The sequence below is a fragment of the Panulirus ornatus genome, chromosome 1, assembly GCF_036320965.1.
Source record: "Panulirus ornatus isolate Po-2019 chromosome 1, ASM3632096v1, whole genome shotgun sequence".
Classification (NCBI taxonomy): Eukaryota; Metazoa; Arthropoda; class Malacostraca; order Decapoda; family Palinuridae; genus Panulirus; species Panulirus ornatus.
In genome coordinates this window covers 77,783,249-77,809,168 of record NC_092224.1, presented here as the reverse complement: position 1 = coordinate 77,809,168, position 25,920 = coordinate 77,783,249, and the positions used below count along the sequence as shown (strand labels likewise).

Below are 25,920 nucleotides of genomic sequence, written 5' to 3'. Positions count from 1 at the left end.
TGTATTATTCGTTGTTTCCTCACCTGGCAAACACGTTCATCACCGTCAGACGCGAGACACAAAGTGTTTAGTAACACGTATGTGTCTGAGGATCATTATGTTGGTTTTCGTAACTCCAGGTGGCCCATCTGCTGATGTTGTTCATGACTGATTTAGTTTACCTTCGAGAGCGCATAGCTGGTCGGCCATTGTAGTCTTGACGCCCTGTAGCGAGGTGGTGTCCACCCAGGGTGACAGCTGCCTCCCAGCGATCATCCTGGGTGACAGATGTCTCCCACACCCAACACCCTGGGTGACAGCTGCCTCCCTATCCACCACCCTGGGTGACACTTCCCTCCCAGCCACCAACCTGGGTCACAGTTGCCTCTCAACGATCATCCTGGGTGACAGAGACCTCCCCCAGCCACCACCCTGGGTGACAGCTACCTCCTAGCCACCACACTCAAACGTGGTGGCGGGCTGCGGCGAGCCACGCTCCACCGTAACAGATACCACGTTACCTGGTGCTTCCGAGTGCAGAGGGTTGACTCGAAGGCCACTTGACTGATCTTAACCGTTCCACAGTGCTGAGTGATGAGGGTATATTCCAAGGGAAAGTACTAATGATATATGCCCGTTGCCTGACACTCAGGCCCCCCTGACATGGCGATGCTTAGTATGCCACCTCTCTCGTCGGGTCAGTCAGTCCTGGGCTGGTGTTATCAACGGCGATGCTTACACTGGTCTGGCTGCTGCTCAAGACGGCCTCTCACAGTAACTGGGTAGCTGGCGGGTTGGCTGTCGTTAAACAGAGCGAATGCTGCACCCTTGGCTCTTCGTTTTTACAGGGTCTTACGGTCTCTTTACTCGTTAATTCATTTTCTCTATCGACATTTATCTCCCATTACCTGGGTCTCTGCCAACTCCTGCCTCCCACTATCGGGGTTCTCTGCCGACCATTACCTCCCATGATCAAGGTCTCTGACCACCATTACCTTTCATTATCTGGGTCTTTGCCGACCATTACCTTGCATTATCGGGGTCCACTGTCTACCATTTTCAGGGTCTCTGCCAACCTTTACCAACCCATGAAGGAGGTCTCTGCCGACTATTACTTCCTTTTATCAGGGTCTCTGCCGACCATAACCTCCCATTATTCTGGTCTCTGCTGATCACTACCTTCCATTATCCGGGTCTCTGCTCACCATTACCGTCAGTTATCGGGGTCTCCCACCCCACAATGTCATATGGTAAGCGCTCCTCCACCTCCTCTAATGCTTCACTCTCCCCTTAGCTCTTCCTCCCTCTTACTCCCCTTAGTGCCTCCTTCTCCCCTTTCCTCAACCTCCCACACTTGCCGTTCTTCCGTCCCTCTCCCTGTTCTTCCTTTCCATTTTCTGTTTGCCCATATTCCTCCTTCCTTCTGCCTACCTACCGTTCGACCTCCCTCTCTTCTCAATCCTCCTTCCCCCTTTCCTCACTCTTCCATCCCTCTCTTTTTCTTCTTCCTTGCTTTATTTTCTCGTCTTCTTCGTCTACTTTCTTCCTTGCGTCTACCGTTCTACCTTTGTTCGTACTCTCTTTTTTATCTTCCTCCCTTCTGCCTCCTCGTCTTCCCAAGTTATCTTCCTCTCTGTCCGCCCCTTTCCTCTACCCGCCTCTTCTTTCCTTCCCGCATCTCTCTCTCTCTCTCTCTCTCTCTCTCTCTCTCTCTCTCTCTCTCTCTCTCTCTCTCTCTCTCTCTCTCTCTCTCTCCATTCTTTCATTCTCAATTTCTAATTATCTCTTCACCCTTCCTTCTCCTACCACGCAATCTATTCTTTCTTGAAGTACCTCTCTCTCTCTCTATTTTCTTCACTTATCCTATTTTCTTTGACTCCAATCACCTCTTTTCACTTCTACCCCATTCATTGACCTCTCCTCCACTCGTCCCTCCACTCTACTACATCCTCTGACCTCTCCTCCACTCCTTGACCTTTCCGCTGATCCCTCCATTGTACTCCACCCCCTGACCTCTCCGCTGATCCCTCCATTGTACTCCACCCCCTAACCTCTCCGCTAATCCCTCCACTCTACTCCACCCCCTGACCTCTCACCCACACCACCCCCCTGACCCCTGACCCCTCTCTCTATAACCCCTATTTACTCCTCAGGGTTTTTCTTCGCCAAACTTTCCTCGTGAGCCAAACTTCTTCTGGCAGCCCGACCAAGTTTCCCGATGGTCGCCTGACCCCTTCTCCCAGCAGTGACGTGAGCAGTGACGCTGTGCAGTGACACAATGCAGTGACGTGATGCGGTGGTGTAGTGGAGTATATTTTCTTTACTGCGGAGATGCAATACAGTGACGCATTGCAGTGAAGTGTGGTAGGAATGGGCGAAAGTTGTACGGTGCGGTGCAGTGATGCGGTGCAACGCCAGGATCTTGTGATGTACACTACTAAGGCAGATTTGTACAACAGAAAATAATGAAAGAACAGAACACAGTAAACACTGAAGAACGATGATCATACCTCCGGCAGAATAGTATTGAGGAACTAAATGCATTCTGGAAATGTGTGGGAGGACTACAGACGAACACTCGAGTTTGTCAAGGTCCCCTTGTCATTCCGTGCAGTTCTGTGGGCTCTCCACTCACCTTCCACGTAGCATCATCCGCAAACATATCAAGGTAGGAGTCGGTTCCTTCTTACACGAGATCCACAGTGAATTAATGGAATGGATAACGAACGACAAATTAAGATAATAAGTTCAAGACAACAACAATCCCTAAATTCACAAAAGATATGACCCCGGAGAGGGAAGAAGCGTCATCTTTGTAATCTCTTTCGATGTACAAAATGAACAGCAGTTGCGGGAGGCGCGGGAATATACAACACAGTGATATAAGGCGCATAAGCAAGGCCTGTGACGACGAAATGGGAAGGAGAATCCTCCAGCACTGACAACCTCAGATGGGTAGGCCACAAAGCCTGACAACCTCAGCTGGGTAGGCCACAAAGCCTGACAACCTCAGATGGGTAGGCCACAAAGCCTGACAGCCTCAGATGGGTAGGCCACAAAGCCTGACAACCTCAGCTGGGTAGGCCACAAAGCCTGACAACCTCAGATGGGTAGGCCACAAAGCCTGACAACCTCAGCTGGGTAGGCCACAAAGCCTGACAACGTCAGATGGGTAGGCCACAAAGCCTGACAACCTCAGATGGGTAGGCCACAAAGCCTGACAACCTCAGCTGGGTAGGCCACAAAGCCTGACAACCTCAGATGGGTAGGCCACAAAGCCTGACAACCTCAGATGGGTAGGCCACAAAGCATGACAACCTCAGCTGGGTAGGCCACAAAGCCTGACAACCTCAGATGGGTAGGCCACAAAGCCTGACAACCTCAGCTGGGTAGGCCACAAAGCCTGACAACCTCAGCTGGGTAGGCCACAAAGCCTGACAACCTCAGCTGGGTAGGCCACAAAGCCTGACAACCTCAGATGGGTAGGCCACAAAGCACCTGCGTAAATTCAGCAGCGTTACCTTGAGCCGACAGCATCGCAACGTGTGACACAGCAACATCGTCAGACTCCCCATTACCCAGTGAGGTCCCGCGAGACATAGTACTCTCCCCTGCAGTTTGTATGCCGTACACAAGCAGACATCCCTCCTCCAGCAGGGGACACGGGCGGGGCCATGTATAACGCAGACGACGCCACAAGTACAGCAGCCTCCAACGGCACGCACCATCCTCGCGTACATGTACCAACAGGCCCGTTAAAGATAAGGCACTTTATCCCCTTTCGAAGTAAAATCCTCTTACACACGAGTCTGCTGTACCTATTATCATGGGGGAAATTAGATTGCTTTAACCGTAAGTAGCTACTTAGACTAAGATTATCGAAGCCTTTGATAACACTGAGCGCTTGTATGAGATCGTATGTGAACCTCTCCTTTTCGCCAGGCTAAATGAATAATCTAGGGTCGTCTATACAGGCTCTCACACAGTTTGTTTCTCAGACAGGGAATTATTCTTGTACATACCTGGTGTACTATCTTAATTCTATCTTCTTTTCTTTTTTTTCCTTTTTAAGGTGTCCCACACCACGTCATTACAAGGTGGAAACACATCGGTGAATTGTCAAAAAAAAGATGACTTTTTTCTTTGGTTTGAATTCAAATTCAATTCTAAGGGGAACTCTTAAAGATTTGGACAACCTTTGTCACTGCTTCTTGGCGCTGCTTTATGCGGCTTCAAATCATCGGAGCAAATTATTATAGTCGAACATATCTCTCACTCACGATTATGAATCATCCTATTGTCTGTCTCTTCGTCTCTCCTCTTGACATACAAGATTCCACATCATGTTAAGGTACACTGTGGAGCCACGTGTATCGTTGTGCAGCTGCGCATGTTCAGGTTATGTCGTGAATATATTCCCGAGTCTGAGCGTCGTTTGAGAATGTTGACATTTGTGCCATTACAGCCACTTTTTCAGTGTTATCGTGAAACGTAGGAGATGACCGCTCCCACGACTGATCCCTGCGGCACTCCATTTCTCACAAATGTAAACACTCTTCGTGAATCACTCACTGCTGTGTGTTTTACGGCCAGTCAACCTGTGTTCTAGGCCACCGCAGTACAACGCCATCCATACCGCGGGCCTTCACCTTTCTCTGGGAATCTTAGATTACGGGACGCTTACGGAAAGTCTCATTAGGTGATATCAACCACTCTGTGTTCACCGCACGGGTTAATTATAGGCACAAAAGACGCTCAGGCAGATGGACCTTCGTGGTGTAACGGTACGCGTTGCTGACTGTGACATACCCAGGGTCGAGCGTATAGGCTCGAATCCTGTTCACGGCACGTCGATAAAATGGGTACCTGGTTCAGGCTAGCTAGGGGAAAGTGGGTGAAAGGTATTTTGAGAAAGTGGGTATGTCGGATTGCCTTAGACTCGACTTTCTCTCGAGAGTTACCTAGAGCTATAAGTTCCTCAGATGTGAGAGCAGTGCTACGTACAATGGTCAGATCTCTTGTGTGTTGTTGCATTCGAGACTCTGATCAGACGAGTCATCGCCGTCTGAACTTTCCTCTTTGATGACAAATTTGACGTTCGTTGTGTTCGTTGGGTCGAGCGATGGAAACCACAGCGTAAGCCACCAGAGAAGATGGGAAAGAAAACTGACCCCCGACCACACCCGAATATAATGAAGCGTTCGACATGAGACGAAATGCTGATCGGGAAAATATATGAAATATATGTGAAAGTGGAGGAATGTAGGGCTAAAGTTGTCAGTGCAAGATTGGAAGCCCGGTGGTGTGTGTGTGTGTGTGTGTGTAAGAGAGAGAGAGAGAGAGAGAGAGAGAGAGAGAGAGAGAGAGAGAGAGAGAGAGAGAGAGAGAGGACACAGGATTGAGTCTGACGTGCACCCCTGCCAACAGGGTAAGGATTTGATAAATCAACATTACTGGGACTGAACTGACCTTGAAGAAAACTGGAAATAAGAGAAAAAAAAATGGGTAAAGCTGCTGGGAAAGGGGAGGTTTTACTACACCTTTGCCATACTCTCTTGAGAGCTTTCGAATTAGCAAGAACAGCGAACATAAGAGACTCCCATAAATCTCTCAAGCGAGAATTCCCAGAAATTTCTAACATAGGAAGGGATGTCTGTCATCAGTGGATCTCTCCTTGCGGAAACCATAACGTGGGATTCATGATGCGTAAGGAATGAAAGATAAAGAGAAGACTCGGTGGCTTTCAGGAACAGTACAAATGAAACTGGCGATAAGATGAGTGTGATGGACTAGAACGGTCATCCATCAGTGGGGCAGACTAACAATGTGTCCAGGACGAAGATGTGGCATTGGGGGGGAACAGCATAAGAGACGGGTACATACGGCCGCAAGCCTGGCAGTAAACGTCGTCAAGACACAGGAGAGAGAGAGAGAGAGAGAGAGAGAGAGAGAGAGAGAGAGAGAGAGAGAGAGAGAGAGAGAGAGAGAGGTCGCCTGATCAATCCGTTTGTGTGGGTCGAGAGAGAGAGAGAGAGAGGAACTCATTTTCTGGTATGCGAAAAGGTATTAGGCAGAAGAGTTGTAACAGAATCAGGAACTGAAGGAGAGTTGGAGATGCTTTAGACAGAAGTATACGTAAGAGAATTAAGAAAGGATTGAATTAACTGCATAGGAAACATCCAGAGTATCACTAGGTCCAGAAAACAAAGGGAAATGAGAACGACAGGAGTGGATGATGAGATTCCTTCCTTAACCAGTGTTGTCGACCAAGTCATGTGAGATCCCTAATGATATATACGTACAAGACATACCATTATCTTAAGAATTCATCTAAAATTCATCTTGCCAGAAAATTCAGAAGCGAGCGTGTGGTAATGAAAACACTCATAGTGTTTATCATTTTCTTACAACTAATGAAAATGTATGACAGATCGGGTGTTCCCGCACGCACGCACACACACACACACACACACACACACACATGGGTCAGTCATGGCAGCGGATCCGGTGAGGAGTGACTCAGGGGGAGGATGCAGGCTCCAGACCGGCTTAAATTCAGTATTGCTGACCTCTACAAACACCGCTGACAGTAACAGCGTTCGCCTGACTTGGTAACGAAACGGCTACAGTTCAAACCGACCACAGAGGACAAGGAAGACCCATCACAGGAGGAAGCAGTGCCTTGCCTCAAGAATAAAATATCTGCGAATGATGTCGGATGGAGATAAAGGGGGGAAATGGTCGGAGAAGGGAAGGTGGTTCCTCCAAGCTCACGTTACCCCTGTTGTGTGAATGCTTTCAGAACCGATGATCTCCAAAGGAAAATAACAACAGAAACATCACAATGTAGACAAATCAGCACTTTATATATATATATATATATATATATATATATATATATATATATATATATATATATATGATGAGCTGGTGTTAGTTCAATATAGGTGACCCTGTCTGAACCAGCGGAGTTGAGCCGCTGCCCCCTCCTCTCCTCTTACATCCCATAACACTACGATTTTTCAATCCTTCACATTGTATAATTGTGATTTTCACGCAGTTGTATCATGGAATTTGCCCAAGTCTTGTCGCCAGAGCATTACTCACACTACCTTATTAGGATGCTGATCCACGATGGTGTAGGCAAAATCTATATACCTCACAGGACAAACAAAAGAACGTTTACCGAAGCTTTCGTCTACTTCCCAGGACCTCCTTCCCCGGGGAATGAGGTGATAAAGATGTACAGACAAGCTTAATGCATGAGGCCACCGCAGCCCATCTGATGTAATGTGTCCATCAGCTCAATTCCTGGCAACAACAACTCGTCCACACGTAGTATGTACTCTGTTGGCACAGACAACAGAGACACTTTATCGGGAAGATAGTGAAGGAGTGAAGAGCAATTGTGGATTAGAATGCACGCATGAATAGCTCACGCAGCCATCATCTGCACTAGAAGAAAGCGAGACAAATCAGAATGCCTGATGAATACAGGCATAGCGGCTTTGTTCTCCCAACTACACCCGAGCCCCTGTTGGCGGTCCTGACCTAAACAAAACTCAATCATGGGTTACCCGACTTGGTATCCTTGGCAAATCAAGTCATCAAAAATAGCTATAGCTCAAGATAAGATTTTTATCATGAGATCTTGAGATTAAACAGTACTGCGTAACATTTTATGTAAAGACAACTGTGTGTGTTTTAACTCCAGAGGCGTTTACCTAGTCTGTACCACAAACAGCTAAATGCTACAACAGGACACTGTTTCTTAGCGGCTTCGAACGCTATACTTGGATTAACTCGTACATATCTCCGTTTTCGAGGCTAACAAACTTTATATAAACCTCACCACAACATTAGCAAGAGATATTACACAGCTGTATCAATCATTCCTTGCGGATGTTTTTAATCAAATTGCTTGTAACATTGGGTATAAATGACGGTCTTGTAAACATCAAGTATTGTGAGTGTTCAAGGAATATACAAGAAAACAAGTATTTTCTGCTTGTTCATTGAGATCATGTATACATTCCTTTTCCAGTTGTCACGGCCATAGCTTGTAATGTTCGCGTGGTAGTGAAGGCTATATATTTCCTTTACCAGAGAGAACTTTCATTTTACGATCGGAGAACCGTTATGCTCTTATGAGCATAGACAAAATCTCATTATACGAATAAGGTGATCAGAACAGAAATGAACAGAAGATACTTGAAAGTATTCTGGACACTCAAGCCTTAAATAAACTTCGGGCACCACTTCATTAGGCTTCCAAAAGGGTAAACCATTATCATATTCCCTCAACAAAAAACTTAGTTGACGGAAAAAATGTAGTCTTATCAGGAACACTGTGACATGTGAATGAAAGTGATAGAAACATATCATCAACATATCATCTGAACTAGACAACGTTATCTGGTTTACTACTGCATTACGGCCTGGTTTCAAAATAATCTCTGTTAAGATTGGCACGTACGGGAGATAAGGGATTACCCAGAGCCACGTCCAGCTTTAGTAAAGCACTTTCCATCGAAAGTAATTGGTGGACTGTGTGCACGTTAACTGCATCACTTTGGCGAAATTACTTCTAGCAATGCTATCAGTACTTGAACCAATAACCTTTTGGGAGAAAATTCAGCGCATCAAAAGGGAACATTTATAAAGAGAAATGATATCCAAAACTCACTCAATAATGTATATAGTCATTTATCAGGGGGTTTATATCCGCTGACCAAATATCCATTATCAAGAATAAATGAATAAGAAATTTTACCAACAGTGGGTTAAAATAATCGTACCAGCCAATTTGACAATCTATATGTTAGATATCCAACAGAATTTTTGATGAGCCTAGTTAGATTATGAGATTTATGAGTCTTTATGAGTCTTAACCACACAGATATGTTGTGTTCTAAATGATAAACTGTTTGATAGAACACACTCAAGTTCTTTGCTGAAATCTGTCTTAACTTTATCGGTTGAGTTAAATCTTAACTCATATAAAATCAAGGCATATTATATACTCCCAAGAACCTGACAGGATTGGAGAGCAACACGTCGACGTAAACGAAGGAAGCTTAGACGGAAAACACATCCAGAACAAACCATTTCTCTCGTGAACGAATCATCAACAACACAACCTCGGATTAGACAGACACCCGGGTTGGCCCACTGGAACTTGTTATGCTCCTCTGGCCGCTAGTGGAAACATGGGAGCCGTGACATCAGGACAATCTATGGTCCATACGAAAGTAAGAATATGATAAGCTTCATGTAAGGTATATATATGTTCAGATAATGCAGCAGTCACCTGTCCTCGACGAATTTTCCCCCCACTAAGGCAGGCTATTTACGTTCCTCCCCCCCCTCCATCAGGCTATTCAGAATGAGGACATTAGGTGGAATTGTTCACATCACATACGCTGGAAAGTCAAATGGTTTAGATATCATGACCGAGTGATGACACTGTGGAAACACCATAACGGTCCAGTGGTTATGAAATTATCAGTCCAACCGGTTTTTTTCTTTGATGTATTTGATACGGCCGCGCACACACACACACACACACACACACACTTGGGCCTTTGTGGTGTAATGGTTAGCGCTACTGACCATGAGCAAATGTGGGCCGGCCCGGGGTCGAAACCGCATGCGTTCGAATCCTGGGCGTGGCAATAAGCTCACACCTAACCCAGACGTTCACGCATCCTCTTGGGTATGGTTGATAGATAAGTACTTAGCTTAGGCTGTGTGTGTGTGTGTGTGTGCGCACAGATACAAAGGATTGTAGACAAGACACATCCGTATATACAAGGTTAAGAAGCGGGACAACACGGGTGTAAAACTCATGCCGAAACAAAAAAGTAATCATACACACGCACACACACATATACATTCCACAGACATATACATATATAGACATGTACATATTCATACTTGCTGCCTTCATTCATTTCCATCGCCACCCCGCCACACATGAAATAGCATCCCTCCCCCCCACCGCGAGGTAGCCTTTCCACATCCAGGCCCCACAAAACTTTCCATGGCTTACCCCAAACGCTTCACATGCCCTGGTTCAATCCATTGACAGCACGTCGACCCCGGTCATACACACACATTTAGACACCCCAATCTGACCCCTCAAGGAGGATGAGCACTCCCCGCATGACTCCTGTTTCCCCTTTTAGAAAGTTAAAATACAAGGAGGGGAGGGTTTCTAGGCCCCCGCTCCCATCCCCTTTAGTCACCTTCTACGACACGCAGGGAATGCGTGGGAAGTATTCTTTCTCCCCTATCCCCAGGGTATATATATATATATATATATATATATATATATATATATATATATATATATATATATATATTATATTATATATATTACCCCTGGGGATAGGGGAGAAAGAATACTTCCCACACATTCCCTGCGTGTTGTAGAAGGCGACTAAAAGGGGAGGGAGCAAGAGGCTGGAAATCCTCCCCCTTTTTTTTTTTTTTCATTTTTTCAATTTTCCAAAAGAAGGAACAGAGAAGGGGGCCATGCGAGGATATTCCCTAAAAGGCCCAGTCCTCTGTTAACGCTACCTCGCTAATGCGGGAAATGGCGAATAGTATGAAAATAGTATGAAAAAAAATATATATATATATATATATATATATATATATATATATATACAACAATGTTGTATGGTTGCGAGGCGTGGGCTATGGATAGAGTTGTGCGCAGGAGGATGGATGTGCTGGAAATGAGATGTTTGAGGACAATGTGTGGTGTGAGGTGGTTTGATCGAGTGAGTAACGTAAGGGTAAGAGAGATGTGTGGAAATAAAAAGAGCGTGGTTGAGAGAGCAGAAGAGGGTGTTTTGAAGTGGTTTGGGCACATGGAGAGAATGAGTGAGGAAAGATTGACCAAGAGGATATATGTGTCGGAGGTGGAGGGAACGAGGAGAAGAGGGAGACCAAATTGGAGGTGGAAAGATGGAGTGAAAAAGATTTTGTGTGATCGGGGCCTGAACATGCAGGAGGGTGTAAGGAGGGCAAGGAATAGAGTGAATTGGAGCGATGTGGTATACAGGGGTTGACGTGCTGTCAGTGGAGTGAATCAAGGCATGTGAGGCGTCTGGGGTGGACCATGGAAAGCTGTGTAGGTATGTATACACTTGTGTGGACATGTGTATGTACATGTGTATGGGGGGGGGGGGTTGGGCCATTTCTTTCGTCTGTTTCCTTGCGCTACCTCGCAGACGCGGGAGACAGCGACAAAGTATAAAAAAAAAAAAAAAAAAAAAAATATATATATATATATATATATATATATATATATGTCTCCATTATTGTTTAATTTGTTTATGGATGGGGTTGTTAGGGAGGTGAATGCAAGAGTTTTGGAAAGAGGGGCAAGTATGCAGTCTGTTATGGATGAGAGAGATTGGGAAGTGAGTCAGTTGTTGTTCGCTGATGATACAGAGCTGGTGGCTGATTCATGTGAGAAACTGCAGAAACTGGTGACTGAGTTTGGTAAAGTGTGTGAAAGAAGAAAGTTAAGAGTAAATGTGAATAAGAGCAAGGTTATTAGGTATAGTAGGGTTGAGGGTCAAGTCAACTGGGAGGTAAGTTTGAATGGAGAAAAACTGGAGGAAGTAAAGTGTTTTAGATATCTGGGAGTGGATCTGGCAGCGGATGGAACCATGGAAGCGGAAGTGAATCATAGGGTGGGGGAGGGGGCGAAAATTCTGGGAGCCTTGAAGAATGTTTGGAAGTCGAGAACATTATCTCGGAAAGCAAAAATGGGTATGTTTGAAGGAATAGTGGTTCCAACATTGTTGTATGGTTGCGAGGTGTGGGCTATGGATAGAGTTGTGCGCAGGAGGGTGGATGTGCTGGAAATGAGATGTTTGAGGACAATATGTGGTGTGAGATGGTTTGATCGAGTAAGTAATGTAAGGGTAAGAGAGATGTGTGGAAATAAAAAGAGTGTGGTTGAGAGAGCAGAAGAGGGTGTTTTGAAATGGTTTGGTCACATGGAGAGAATGAGTTAGGAAAGATTGACCAAGAGGATATATGTGTCAGAGGTGGAGGGAACGAGAAGAAGTGGGTGATCAAATTGGAGGTGGAAAGATAGAGTGAAAAAGATTTTGAGTGATCGGGGCCTGAACATGCAGGAGGGTGAAAGGCGTGCCAGGAATACAGTGAATTGGAATGATGTGGTATACCGGGGTCGACGTACTGTCAATGGATTGAACCAGGGCATGTGAAGCATCTGGGGTAAACCATGGAAAGTTGTGTGGGGCCTGGATGTGGAAAGGGAGCTGTGGTTTTGGTGCATTATTACATGACAGCTAGAGACTGAGTGTGAACGAATGGGGCCTTTGTTGTCTTTCCCTAGCGCTACCTCACACACAAGGGGGGGAGGGTGTTGTTATTCCACGTGTGGCGAGGTAGCGATGGGAATAAATAAAGGCAGACAGTATGAATTATGTACATGTGTATATATGTGTATGTCTGTGTGTGTATATATATGTGTACATTGAGATGTATAGGTATGTATATTGACGTGTATGTATATACATGTGTATGTGGGTGGGTGGGCCATTCTTTCGTCTGTTTCCTTGCGCTACCTCGCTAATGCGGGAGACAGCGACAAAGCAAATATATATATATATATTTGTTTATGGATGGGGTTGTAAGGGAGGTAAATGCAAGAGTCCTGGAAAGAGGGGCAAGTATGAAGTCTGTTGGGGATGAGAGAGCTTGGGAAGTGAGTCAGTTTTTGTTCGCTGATGATACAGCGCTGGTGGCTGATTCATGTGAGAAACTGCAGAAGCTGGTGACTGAGTTTGGTAAAGTGTGTGGAAGAAGAAAGTTGAGAGTAAATGTGAATAAGAGCAAGGTTATTAGGTACAGTAGGGGTGAGGGTCAAGTCAATTGGGAGGTGAGTTTGAATGGAGAAAAACTGGAGGAAGTGAAGTGTTTTAGATATCTGGGAGTGGATCTGTCAGCGGATGGAACCATGGAAGCGGAAGTGGATCATAGGGTGGGGGAGGGGGCGAAAATTCTGGGAGCCTTGAAAAATGTGTGGAAGTCGAGAACATTATCTCGGAAAGCAAAAATGGGTATGTTTGAGGGAATAGTGGTTCCAACAATGTTGTATGGTTGCGAGGCGTGGGCTATGGATAGAGATGTGCGCAGGAGGATGGATGTGCTGGAAATGAGATGTTTGAGGACAATGTGTGGTGTGAGGTGGTTTGATCGAGTAAGTAACGTAAGGGTAAGAGAGATGTGTGGAAATAAAAAGAGCGTGGTTGAGAGAGCAGAAGAGGGTGTTTTGAAATGGTTTGGGCACATGGAGAGAATGAGTGAGGAGAGATTGACCAAGAGGATATATGTGTCGGAGGTGGAGGGAACGAGGAGAAGAGGGAGACCAAATTGGAGGTGGAAAGATGGAGTGAAAAAGATTTTGTGTGATCGGGGCCTGAACATGCAGGAGGGTGAAAGGAGGGCAAGAAATAGAGTGAATTGGAGTCATGTGGTATACAGGGGTTGACGTGCTGTCAGTGGATTGAAGCAAGGCATGTGAAGCGTCTGGGGTAAACCATGGAAAGCTGTGTAGGTATGTATATTTGCGTGTGTGGACGTGTGTATGTACATGTGTATGGGGGGGGGGGGTTGGGCCATTTCTTTCGTCTGTTTCCTTGCGCTACCTCGCAAACGCGGGAGACAGCGACAAAGTATAAGAAAAAAAAAAAAAAAAATATATATATATATATATTATATATATATATATATATATATATATATATATATATATATATATATATATATATTCTTTCTTTCATGCTATTTGCCATCTCCCGCAATAGCGAGGTAGTGTAAAGGACAGAGGACTGGACCTTTCAGGGAATATCCTCACCTGGCCCCCTTCTCTGTTCTTTCATTTGGAAAATAAAAAAAACAAGAGGGGAGGATTTCCAGCCCCCCCGCTCCCTTCCCTTTTTGTTGCCTTCTACGACATGAAGGGAATACGTGGGAAGTATTCTTTCTCCCCTATCCCCTTCATGTCGTAGAAGGCGACTAAAAGGGAAGGGAGCGGGGGGCTGGCAATCTTTCCATCTCATTTTTTTTTATTTTCCAAAAGAGGGAACAGAGAAGGGGGCCAGGTGAGGATATTCCCTCAAAGGCCCAGTCCTCTGTTCTTAACGCTACCTCGCTAATGCAGGAAATGGCAAATAGTATGAAAGAAAGAAAGAAATGTATATATTTTTTTTTCATACTATTCGCCATTTCCTGCGATAGCGAGGTAGCGTTAAGAACAGAGGACTGGGCCTTTGAGGGAATATCCTCACCTGGCCCCCTTCTTTGTTCCTTCTTTTGGAAAATTAAAAAAAAACGAGAGGGGAGGATTTCCAGCCCCCTGCTCCCTTCCCTTTTAGTCGCCTTCTGCAACACGCAGGGAATACGTGGGAAGTATTCTTTTTCCCCATCCCCAGGGATGTATATATATATATATATATATATATATATATATATATATATATACGAATAAAGTGTATATGAACGCGCACCTTCATATATATATATATATATATATAATAAGTATAACAAGTAGTGGTGATGTGAGAAGGAGATGGAGTGAGTATTTTGAAGGTTTGTTGAATGTGTTTGATGATAAAGTGGCAGATATAGGGTGTTTTGGACGAGGTGGTGTGCAAAGTGAGAGGGTTAGGGAAAATGATTTGGTAAACAGAGAAGAGGTAGTAAAAGCTTTGTGGAAGATGAAAGCCGGCAAGGCAGCAGGTTTGGATGGTATTGCAGTGGAATTTATTAAAAAAGGGGGTGACAGTATTATTGACTGGTTGGTAAGGTTATTTAATGTATGTATGACTCATGGTGAGGTGCCTGAGGATTGGCGGAATGCGTGCATAGTGCCATTGTACAAAGGCAAAGGGGATAAGAGTGAGTGCTCAAATTACAGAGGTATAAGTTTGTTGAGCATTCCTGGTAAATTATATGGGAGGGTATTGATTGAGAGGGTGAAGGCATGTACAGAGCATCAGATTGGGGAAGAGCAGTGTGGTTTCAGAAGTGGTAGAGGATGTGTGGATCAGGTGTTTGCTCAGAAGAATGTTTGTGAGAAATACATAGAAAAGCAAATGGATTTGTATGTAGCATTTATGGATCTAGAGAAGGCATATGATAGAGCTGATAGAGATGCTCTGTGGAAGGTATTAAGAATATATGGTGTGGGAGGCAAGTTGTTAGAAGCAGTGAAAAGTTTTTATCGAGGATGTAAGGCATGTGTACGTGTAGGAAGAGAGGAAAGTGATTGGTTCTCAGTGAATGTAGGTTTGCGGCAGGGGTGTGTGATGTCTCCATGGTTGTTTAATTTGTTTATGGATGGGGTTGTTAGGGAGGTGAATGCAAGAGCTTTGGAAAGAGGGGCTAGTATGAAGTCTGTTGGGGATGAGAGCTTGGGAAGTGAGTCAGTTCTTGTTCGCTGATGATACAGCGCTGGTGGCTGATTCATGTGAGAAACTGCAGAAGCTGGTGACTGAGTTTGGTAAAGTGTGTGAAAGAAGAAGGTTAAGAGTAAATGTGAATAAGAGCAAGGTTATTAGGTACAGTAGGGTTGAGGGTCAAGTCAATTGGGAGGTAAGTTTGAATGGAGAAAAACTGGAGGAAGTAAAGTGTTTTAGATATCTGGGAGTGGATCTGGCAGCGGATGGAACCATGGAAGCGGAAGTGGATCATAGGGTGGGGGAGGGGGCGAAAATCCTGGGAGCCTTGAAGAATGTGTGGAAGTCGAGAACATTATCTCGGAAAGCAAAAATGGGTATGTTTGAAGGAATAGTGGTTCCAACAATGTTGTATGGTTGCGAGGCGTGGGCTATGGATAGAGTTGTGCGCAGGAGGATGGATGTGCTGGAAATGAGATGTTTGAGGACAATGTGTGGTGTGAGGTGGTTTGATCGAGTAAGTAACGTAAGGGTAAGAGAGATGTGTGGAAATAAAAAGAGCGTGGTTGAGAGAGCAGAAGAGGGTGTTTTGAAATGGTTTGGGCACATGGAGAGAATGAGTGAGGAAAGATTGACCAAGAGGATATATGTGTTGGAGGTGGAGGGAACGAGGAGAAGTGGGAGACCAAATTGGAGGTGGAAAGATGGAGTGAAAAAGATTTTGTGTGATCGGGGCCTGAACATGCTGCAGGAGGGTGAAAGGAGGGCAAGGAATAGAGTGAATTGGATCGATGTGGTATACCGGGGTTGACGTGCTGTCAGTGGATTGAATCAGAGCATGTGAAGCGTCTGGGGTAAACCATGGAAAGCTGTGTAGGTATGTATATTTGCGTGTGTGGACGTATGTATATACATGTGTATGGGGGTGGGTTGGGCCATTTCTTTCGTCTGTTTCCTTGCACTACCTCGCAAACGCATGAGACAGCGACAAAGCCAAAAAAAAAATATATATATATATATATATATATATATATATATATATATATATATATATATATATATATATATATATATATATATATATATAAGTATAAAAAAAAAAATATATATATATATATATATATATATATATATATATATATATATATTTTTTTTTTCTTTTTTTGCTTTGTCGCTGTCTCCCGCGTTTGCGAGGTAGCGCAAGGAAACAGACGACAGAAATGGCCCAACCCACCCCCATACACATGTATATACATACGTCCACACACGCAAATATACATACCTACACAGCTTTCCATGGTTTACCCCAGACGCTTCACATGCCTTGATTCAATCCACTGACAGCACGTCAACCCCGGTATACCACATCGCTCCAATTCACTCTATTCCTTGCCCTCCTTTCACCCTCCTGCATGTTCAGGCCCCGATCACACAAAATCTTTTTCACCCCATCTTTCCACCTCCAATTTGGTCTCCCTCCTCTCCTCGTTCCCTCCACCTCCGACACATATATCCTCTTGGTCAATCTTTCCTCGCTCATTCTCTCCATGTGCCCAAACCATTTCAAAACCCCCTCTTCTGCTCTCTCAACCATGCTCTTTTTATTTCCACACATCTCTCTTACCCTTACGTTACTTACTCGATCAAACCACCTCACACCACACATTGTCCTCAAACATCTCATTTCCAGCACATCCATCCTCCTGTGCACAACTCTATCCATAGCCCACGCCTCGCAACCATACAACATTTTTGGAACCACTATTCCTTCAAACATACCCATTTTTGCTTTCCGAGATAATGTTCTCGACTTCCACACATTCTTCAAGGCTCCCAGAATTTTCGCCCCCTCCCCCACCCTATGATCCACTTCCGCTTCCATGGTTCCATCCACTGCCAGATCCACTCCCAGATATCTAAAACACTTCACTTCCTCCAGTTTTTCTCCATTCAAACTCACCTCCCAATTGACTTGACCCTCAACCCTACTGTACCTAATAACCTTGCTCTTATTCACATTTACTCTTAACTTTCTTCTTTCACACACTTTACCAAACTCAGTCACCAGCTTCTGCAGTTTCTCACATGAATCAGCCACCAGTGCTGTATCATCAGCGAACAACAACTGACTCACTTCCCAAGCTCTCTCATCCCCAACAGACTTCATACTTGCCCCTTTCCAAAACTCTTGCATTCACCTCCCTAACAACCCCATCCATAAACAAATTAAACAACCATGGAGACATCACACACCCCTGCCGCAAACCTACATTCACTGAGAACCAATGACTTTCATCTCTTCCTACACGTACACATGCCTTACATCCTCGATAAAAACTTTTCACTGCTTCTAACAACTTTTGGATGTTAATAAGCTGAGAGGTGCAACCAGAGGGATGTCTGATCATTATCTTGTGGAGGCAAAGGTGAAGATTTGTAGAAGTTTTCAGAAAAGAAGAGAGAAAGTTGGGGTGAAGAGAGTGTTGAGAGTAAGTGAGCTTGGGAAGGAGACTTATGTGAGGAAGTACCAGGAGAGACTGAGTACAGAATGGAAAAAGGTGGGAACAAAGGATGTAAGGGGAGTGGGGGAGGAATGGGATGTATTGAGGGAAGCAGTAATGGCTTGTGCAAAAGATGCTTGTAGCATGAGAAGCGTGGGAGGTGGGCAGATTAGAAAGGGTAGTGAGTGGTGGGATGAAGAAGTAAGATTATTAGTGAAAGAGAAGAGAGAGGCATTTGGACAATTTTTGCAGGGAAATAATGCAAATGACTGGGAGATGTATAAAAGAAAGAGGCAGGAGGTCAAGAGAAAGGTGCAAGAGGTGAAAAAGAGGGCAAATGAGAGTTGGGGTGAGAGAGTATCATTAAATTTTAGGGAGAATAAAAAGATGTTTTTGAAGGAGGTAAATAAAGTGCGTAAGACAAGGGAACAAATGGGAACTAAAGTGAAGGGGGCTAATGGGGAGGTGATAACAAGTAGTGGTGATGTGAGAAGGAGATGGAGTGAGTATTTTGAAGGTTTGTTGAATGTGTTTGATGATAGAGTGGCAGATATAGGGTGTTTTGGTCGAGGTGGTGTGCAGAGTGAGAGGGTTAGGGAGAATGATTTGGTAAACAGAGAAGAGGTAGTAAAAGCTTTGCGGAAGATGAAAGCCAGCAAGGCAGCGGGTTTGGATGATATTGCAGTGGAATTCATTTAAAAAGGGGGTGACTGTATTGTTGACTGGTTGTTAAGGTTATTCATTGTATGTATGACTCATGGTGAGGTGCCTGAGGATTGGTGGAATGCTTGCATAGTGCCATTGTACAAAGGCAAAGGGGATAAAAGTGAGTGCTCAAATTACAGAGGTATAAGTCTGCTGAGTATTCCTGGTAAATTATATGGGAGGGTATTGATTGAGAGGGTGAAGGCATGTACAGAGCATCAGACTGGGGAAGAGCAGTGTGGTTTCAGAAGTGGTGAAGGATGTGTGGATCAGGTGTGGATCAGGTGTTTGCTTTGAAGAATGTATGTGAGAAATACTTAGAAAAGCAAATGGATTTGTTTGTAGCATTTATAGATATGGAGAAGGCATATTATAGAGTTATAGAGATGCTCTGTGGAAGGTATTAAGAATATATGGTGTGGGGGGCAAGCTGTTAGAAGCAGTGAAAAGTTTTTATCGAGGATGTAAGGCATGTGTGCGTGTAGAAAGAAAGGAAAGTGATTGGTTCTCAGTGAATGTTGGTTTGCGGCAGGGGTTTGTGATGTCTCCATGGTTGTTTAATTTGCTTATGGATGGGTTTGTTAGGGAGGTGAATGCAAGAATTTTAGAAAGAGGGGCAAGTATGCAGTCTGTTGTGGAAGAGAGAGCTTGGGAAGTGAGTCAGTTGTTGTTCGCTGATGATACAGCGCTGGTGGCTGATTTGTGTGAGAAACTGCAGAAGCTGGTGACTGAGTTTGGTAAAGTGTGTGAAAGAAGAAAGCTGAGAGTAAATGTGAATAAGAGCAAGGTTATTAGGTACAGTAGGATTGAAGGACAAGTCAACTGGGAGGTAAATTTGAATGGAGAAAAAATGGAGGAAGTGAAGTGTTTTAGATATCTGGAAGTGGATTTGGCAGCAAGTGGAACCATGGAAGCAGAAGTGAATCATAGGGTGGGGGAGGGGACAAAAGTTCTGGTAGCGTTGAAGAATGTGTGGAAGTCGAGAACAATCTCGGAAAGCAAAAATGGGTATGTTTGAAGGAATAGTGGTTCCAACAATGTTATATGGTTGCGAGGCATGGGCTATGGATAGAGTTGTGCGCAGGAGGGTGGATGTGCTGGAAATGAGATGTTTGAGGACAATATGTGGTGTGAGGTGGTTTGATCGAGTAAGTAATAATAGGGTAAGAGAGATGTGTGGTCATAAAAAGAGTGTGGTTGAGAGAGCAGAAGAGGGTGTTTTGAAATGGTTTGGTCACATGTAGAGAATGAGTGAGGAAAGATTGACCAAGAGGATATGTGTCAGAGGTGGAGGGAACGAGGAGAAGTGGGAGACCAAATTGGAGGTGGAAAGATGGAGTGAAAAAGATTTTGAGTGATCGGGGCCTGAACGTGCAGGAGGGTGAAAGGCGTGCAAGGAATAGAGTGAGTTGGATCGATGTGGTATACCGGGGTCGATGTGCTGTCAATGGATTGAACCAGGGTGTGTGAAGCATCTGGGGCAAACCATGGAAACTTCTGTGGGGCCTGGATGTGGAAAGGGAGCTGTGGTTTCATTGCATTATACATGACAGATAGAGACTGAGGTGAACGACTGTGGCCTTTGTTGTCTTTTCCTAGCGCTACCTTGCGCACATGCGGGGGGAGAGGCGATGGGAATGAATAAAGGCAGACAGTATGAGTTATGTACATTTGTATATATGTATATGTCTGTGTGTGTATATATATGTTGAGATGTACAGGTATGTATATTTGCGTGTGTGGACGTGTGTGTATATACGTGTATGTGGGTGGGTTGGGCCATTCTTTCATCTGTTTCCTTGCGCCACCTCACTAACGCGGGAGACAGCAACAGAGCAAAATAAATAAATTTAATAGATAAAAGAATTTAGCAATTAAGAAGAGGAGCACCAGTTTGTGTTCTTTTATAATGCAGTACTTATCATGCTATTCATATTTATTCATCTTACTTGTTTGTATATTTGAAGATAAATGGTTCAAATGTATGGGAAGATTGAAGAAATCATTCTTTGACATCAGTGTGACTCGGGAGATGATTTTTGGGAATATAATGCTTAAGTGATGTAAAGCAATAACACTTGTAAAGTATTGTCATTAAAGTTTATTATGTCTCATTATATTACTTGTTTGAATATGTTTGACTTAGAGTGTATATTGAATAGAGGCTCATAGTAATGACTTTTATGTTAGGAGAACAGTGTTGAGATTTTTACAAGGGAGTTTTCATTGCACAAATAAGGTTGAATCAAATTAGTATGGAACTGGAATAGAAATTAGTATTGGTATAATCTCCTTAAGCTGGCCCATTGGTACTGGAAACTTTCATACTGCAAGTATGTTGGGTAGCAGTGATGAAGATACTGTAGAGACTAGGGAAAGTGAATTACCATGTTGAAGCACATTTCATTTTTTAAATGAAAATTAAATTCAATTTTAGGAAGTTAAATGACTTCTCATTTGCTTATTTTGTATGCTTACCTCCTTCCAACAATAACTTTGCTGTAACACAAAATTCAGCTTTTTGTTTTTAACACAAACAAAAGCACTTTTAAGTGTTTAATTCTGTCTTGCTAAATCCAAAAATGTCTTTCAGAATCATGGGGGATGTCAGTAATTTATGTTGTTGCATAAGTTGATTGTAAAACAGGATGTGTTTTTTACAGATGTATGTAAAAGTTAAAGAAAAATAAACCATGAATAAATGCTGTTTATTCATGCTTATTTACTTAAGTACAACATAACAGCAAGGGTAACGTACAACTGCTACAGAAAAGTGAATGCAGGAAGCCATGAATGCAGTTTATTCATGCTTATTTACAATAATTACACCATAATAGTGAAGGAAGTATTTAATTGCTAGATGAAAATAGAATGAATGTGATAGACCATGAAGTACAGCTTATGCATGGTAAATACAACTTGAGAGTCTGTATTTTATTAGTTCTTGGATGGAAAGTGAAGTATGGTACATGAATTTTTAGTATTATTTTTTTATTATACTTATTGCCGTCTCCCGCATTAGCGAGGCAGCGCAAGGAAACAGACAAAAGAATGGCCCAACCCACCCACATACACATGTATATACATAAATGCCCACACATGCACATGCATACCTATACATTTCAACGTATACATACATATACATACACAGACATATACATATATATAAAAGTACATATTCATACTTGCTGCCTTCATCCATTCCTGTTGCCAACCCCTCTAGCTTGTTAATGCAGCTCATATGTGTCATCGGTATTTTTCGCCTATTCTTCCTAACCATCTCCTCCCTTTTGGTCACTGGAACTGGAATATCATCTGAATGAGGCACTGGTTTTTTGGCAGGTGGAATTTTTGTTCATTGTTTATTGCATTTTGTCGTGTTGGAAAATCCAAAAATCATCTTACAAAAGTAACAGTTTGTCATTTGATCTCTTTTCTCTCTCCAAACCATGAACATTGCAAAATTAATTTTACCTTTGCCTCTGAGCAGTTGTGTAAAGTGCCTAATACAAAAAGCACACAAAATATAGTGTGCCCACCATTTATTTTCGTCTCCCAATTCAAAGTAAAATACAAATGGTAGGCTATTTTTACTAGCCTATTGATATTTCTTCATGCCTTAGGTGTAAAGACTCCACATAATCAGCAGATTATTGCTGCAAAAGTGCCTGAAAGCAATATTCACTCAGAAAATGATAGTAACCACAATTAGTGCAATAAGATATTATAAACCAGTAAACATAACACATGGACAATAACAAAATCCTGCTTTTTATTCCAGTAACTCCTCTCCCAGCGGTGCCAGAACACTGAATGAGACCACATGGAGGGACGTGCCACCATTACCTCTTCATGTTGTGCCAGAACATCAATGACTGCATGAGAACCAGGGGAGGAAGGTGCCACAGGGCTGTTTCACCCAGTTGCTGTAAAGTGCAGGATTTGTAAACCTTTTAGGCTATGTTAAAAGATAAACTCTGTTGATCAGTGAATTTTCAGTTATTATTTTACAATATGAAATAATTCTCACATTTCAAAGGTGTTTTATTATATATAATCAGTGACTAGGTGCTCGAGTCATTTTTGCCGAGTCTGGTAACATAAAATATTACAGATGTATAAGTTTGTTGAGTATTCCTGGGAAATTATATGGGAGGGTATTGATTGAGAGGGTGAAGGCATGTACCGAGCATCAGATTGGGGAAGAGCAGTGTGGTTTCAGAAGTGGTAGAGGATGTGTGGATCAGGTGTTTTCTTTGAAGAATTTATATGAGAAATACTTAGAAAAACAGATGGATTTGTATGTAGCATTTATGGATCTGGAGAAGGCATATGATAAGTGTTGATAGAGATGCTCTGTGGAAGGTATTAAGAATATAAGGTGTGGGAGGCAAGTTGCTAGAAGCAGTGGAAAGTTTTTAATGAGGATGTAAAGCATGTGTACGAGTAGGAAGAAAGGAAAGTGGTTGGTTCTCAGTGAATGCCAGTTTACGGCACGGGTGCATGATGTCTCCATGGTTGTTTAATTTGTTTATGGATGGGTTGTTAGGGAGGTGAATGCAAGAGTTTTGGAAAAAGGGGCAAGTATGCAGTCTGTTGTGGATGATAGGGCTTTGGAAGTGAGTCAGTTGTTGTTCGCTGATGATACAGCACTGGTGGCTGATTTGTGTGAGAAACTGCAGAAACTGGTGACTGAGTTTGTTAAAGTGTGTGAAAGAAGAAAGCTGAGAGTAAATGAAGGGTAAAGGGACAAGTCTATTGGGAGGTAAGTTTGAATGGAGTAAAATTGGAGGAAGTGAAGTGTTTTAGATATCTGGGAGTGGATGGAACCATGGAAGCAGAAGTGAGTCACAGGGTGGGAGAGGGGGTGAAAGTTCTGGGAGTGTTGAAAAATGTGGAAGGTGAGAACATTATCTTGGAAAGCAAAAATGGGTATGTTTGAAGGAATAGGGGTTCCAACAATGTTATATGGTTGCGAGGCGTGGGCTGTAGATAGAGTTGTGTGGAGGAGGGTGGATGTGCTGGAAATGAGATGTTTGAGGACAATATGTGGTGTGAGGTGGTTTGATTAAGTAATGAAAGGGTAAGAGAGATGTGTGGCAACAAAAAGTGTGTGGTTGAGAGAGCAGAAGAGGGTGTTTTGAAATGGTATGGTCACATAGGGAGAATGAGTGGAGAAAGATTGACAAAGAGGATACATGTGTCAGAGGTGGAGGGAACGAAGAGAAGTGGGAGACCAAATTGGAGGTGGAAGGATGGAGTGAAAAAGATTTTGAGTGATTAGGGCCTGAATATGCAAGAGGGTGAAAGTCGTGCAAGGAATAGAGTGAATTGGAACGATGTGGTATACCAAGGTCGACGTACTGTCAATGGATTGAAGCAGGGCATGTGAAGCGTCTGGGGTAAACTATGGAAAGTTTTATGGGGCCTGGATGTGGAAAGGGAGCTGTGGTCTCAGTGCATTATACATGACAGCTAGAGAGTGAGTGTGAATGAATGTGGCCTTTGTTATCTTTTCTAGCACTACCTTGCACACATGCGGGGCGAGGTGGTTGTTATTTCATGTGTGGCAGGGTGGCAACAAGAATAAATAAAGGCAGCAAATATGTATATGTCTGTGTATGTATATATATGTATACGTTGAAATGTATAGGTATGTATGTGGGTAGGTTGGGCCATTCTTTCGTCTGTTTCCTTGCACTACCTCTCTAACACGGGAGACAGCGACAAAGTATAAGAAAATAAAAATAAATAAGCTTCCAAATTGTAATTCTTTTTTTATGCAGTAGAATTCTTCATATAATAAACAGACTCATTTGAAACATCAAGTCTGTATCATATGGCACATATTAGGCATACAAGTGGTAATTACAGTTTTAGTGCCGCACTGTTAAACTGTGTTTGCTAAGGAATGCACACTGGTTTTAAAAGAAACTGGAAGGATTTCATTAATTAAATGTATGAAAGATATGAAAAAGATATTTTTTTTGAAATGGACAATAACACAGTCACATTATACAATTTAGTCAATACAGAAAGACTTGCATACTCTTGTTTCAACAGTTATATAAGCAGCAAGCATCAATACATATATCCAGTCTCTTTTACACGAGTATGTGGAACAAAATATATGGATTAACTACTGATGATGGTGGTTGGTTGGTTATTTGGGCTATAGGCCTATCAATTACCAGGGTCATTAATGGTGTCACTGTCAAGGTATAACCACCAGTGAAAAAAAATCTTGAGAACATTCTTCATGCGTTAAGCATAAATCTAAGACCACATGCACTCTTACTGTATATATGGCCCATGATGAATGCTAATGTTAATTTGTTTGATAAAATTTGCAACAATGAAAGCACTTGTCAAAGACATGTCTTGTCTCTTGTGAGATATATAGGAAATATATGAATATACTGAGTTCTCAGTTGTTTCTTGATCACTATGTGTAGGATACCTACAAAAGAAATCATACAGTACCAGCTGGTAATATACAGTAAGGAAGTTTTCTTCAACTTTGAAATAAGTAGATTTTATACATATCTATGTACAGATACAGTATTTAAAATCTGGACATCAGAAATCTGATAAGTTTTTTCAAAATTTTTAGTTTGTTTATGATTTTAGTCCTTACTCATATTATTCCCATTAACTTTTGCAACTGACAGCCTTGGAAAATGGAACTGATGCACAGTAAGTTATATGTTTTAAGTTTTTGTAAATACATTTTGGGAAAAAAAGAGAATTTGACAAAGTCAGGTCCCAATCATTCCAGACTTTTTATGATGCACCTGTAGTAAATTTTGAATAGATGGAAATCAGATGAATGACCCAATAGCTGCCTTATTGACAAAACTTTGTGATTTTATTGGAATTTAAGAGAAAAAAGCTTCACAGCTATAGATATTCAGAGAAAGGGATGTAAAAGAAGAAACACTATTAGCAGTGAGACAGACTTTTAGGAATTTTTCAGGTATAGAGGTAATTTTAGAAAGGATCAGTGTTTATTTACAATGTACACATTGTTATTTTTACTGTGAGTTACTGTGTTATGATAATGAGACTTATGTAAGAAAAATAAGGGGCTGGAATGATGTTGTTTCATAAAGTTAAAAAAGAGCTCTGAAGTACAAAAATAAAGGAGATAACCATTCAGAAATGTACAACAGGGAATGGATTTAACAAGTACACAGTGTGCAAATAAAAATCAGTTACTGTATTATTTAACTAAATCTCCTCAAAATTAAATACACAGTGTGCAAATAAAAATCAGTTACTGTATT

At 42.8% G+C, this 25,920-nt stretch overlaps 1 protein-coding gene and 1 long non-coding RNA gene across 6 annotated transcripts in view; one reads left to right on the top strand and one right to left on the bottom strand.

Moving 5' to 3' along the window:
* The first annotated feature begins 8,938 nt into the window (after positions 1 to 8,938).
* Positions 8,939 to 25,909, top strand: LOC139749908 (uncharacterized). The gene is made up of 2 exons (XR_011713063.1): positions 8,939 to 9,230; positions 22,416 to 25,909. It is a non-coding gene; the product is annotated as an uncharacterized lncRNA (long non-coding RNA).
* The window catches only part of LOC139749893 (uncharacterized), a 708,570-nt gene continuing 703,978 nt past the window's right edge, over positions 21,329 to 25,920 (bottom strand). For 4 of the 5 annotated variants that reach the window (XR_011713059.1, XR_011713058.1, XR_011713062.1 and 1 more), the window contains exon 5: positions 24,957 to 25,094. The gene's annotated coding sequence lies outside the window, so the exon portion shown is untranslated. Of the gene's footprint in view, positions 22,561 to 24,956; positions 25,095 to 25,920 lie in introns of those variants that run through there. The other variant, XM_071664283.1, reaches the window with a different exon arrangement.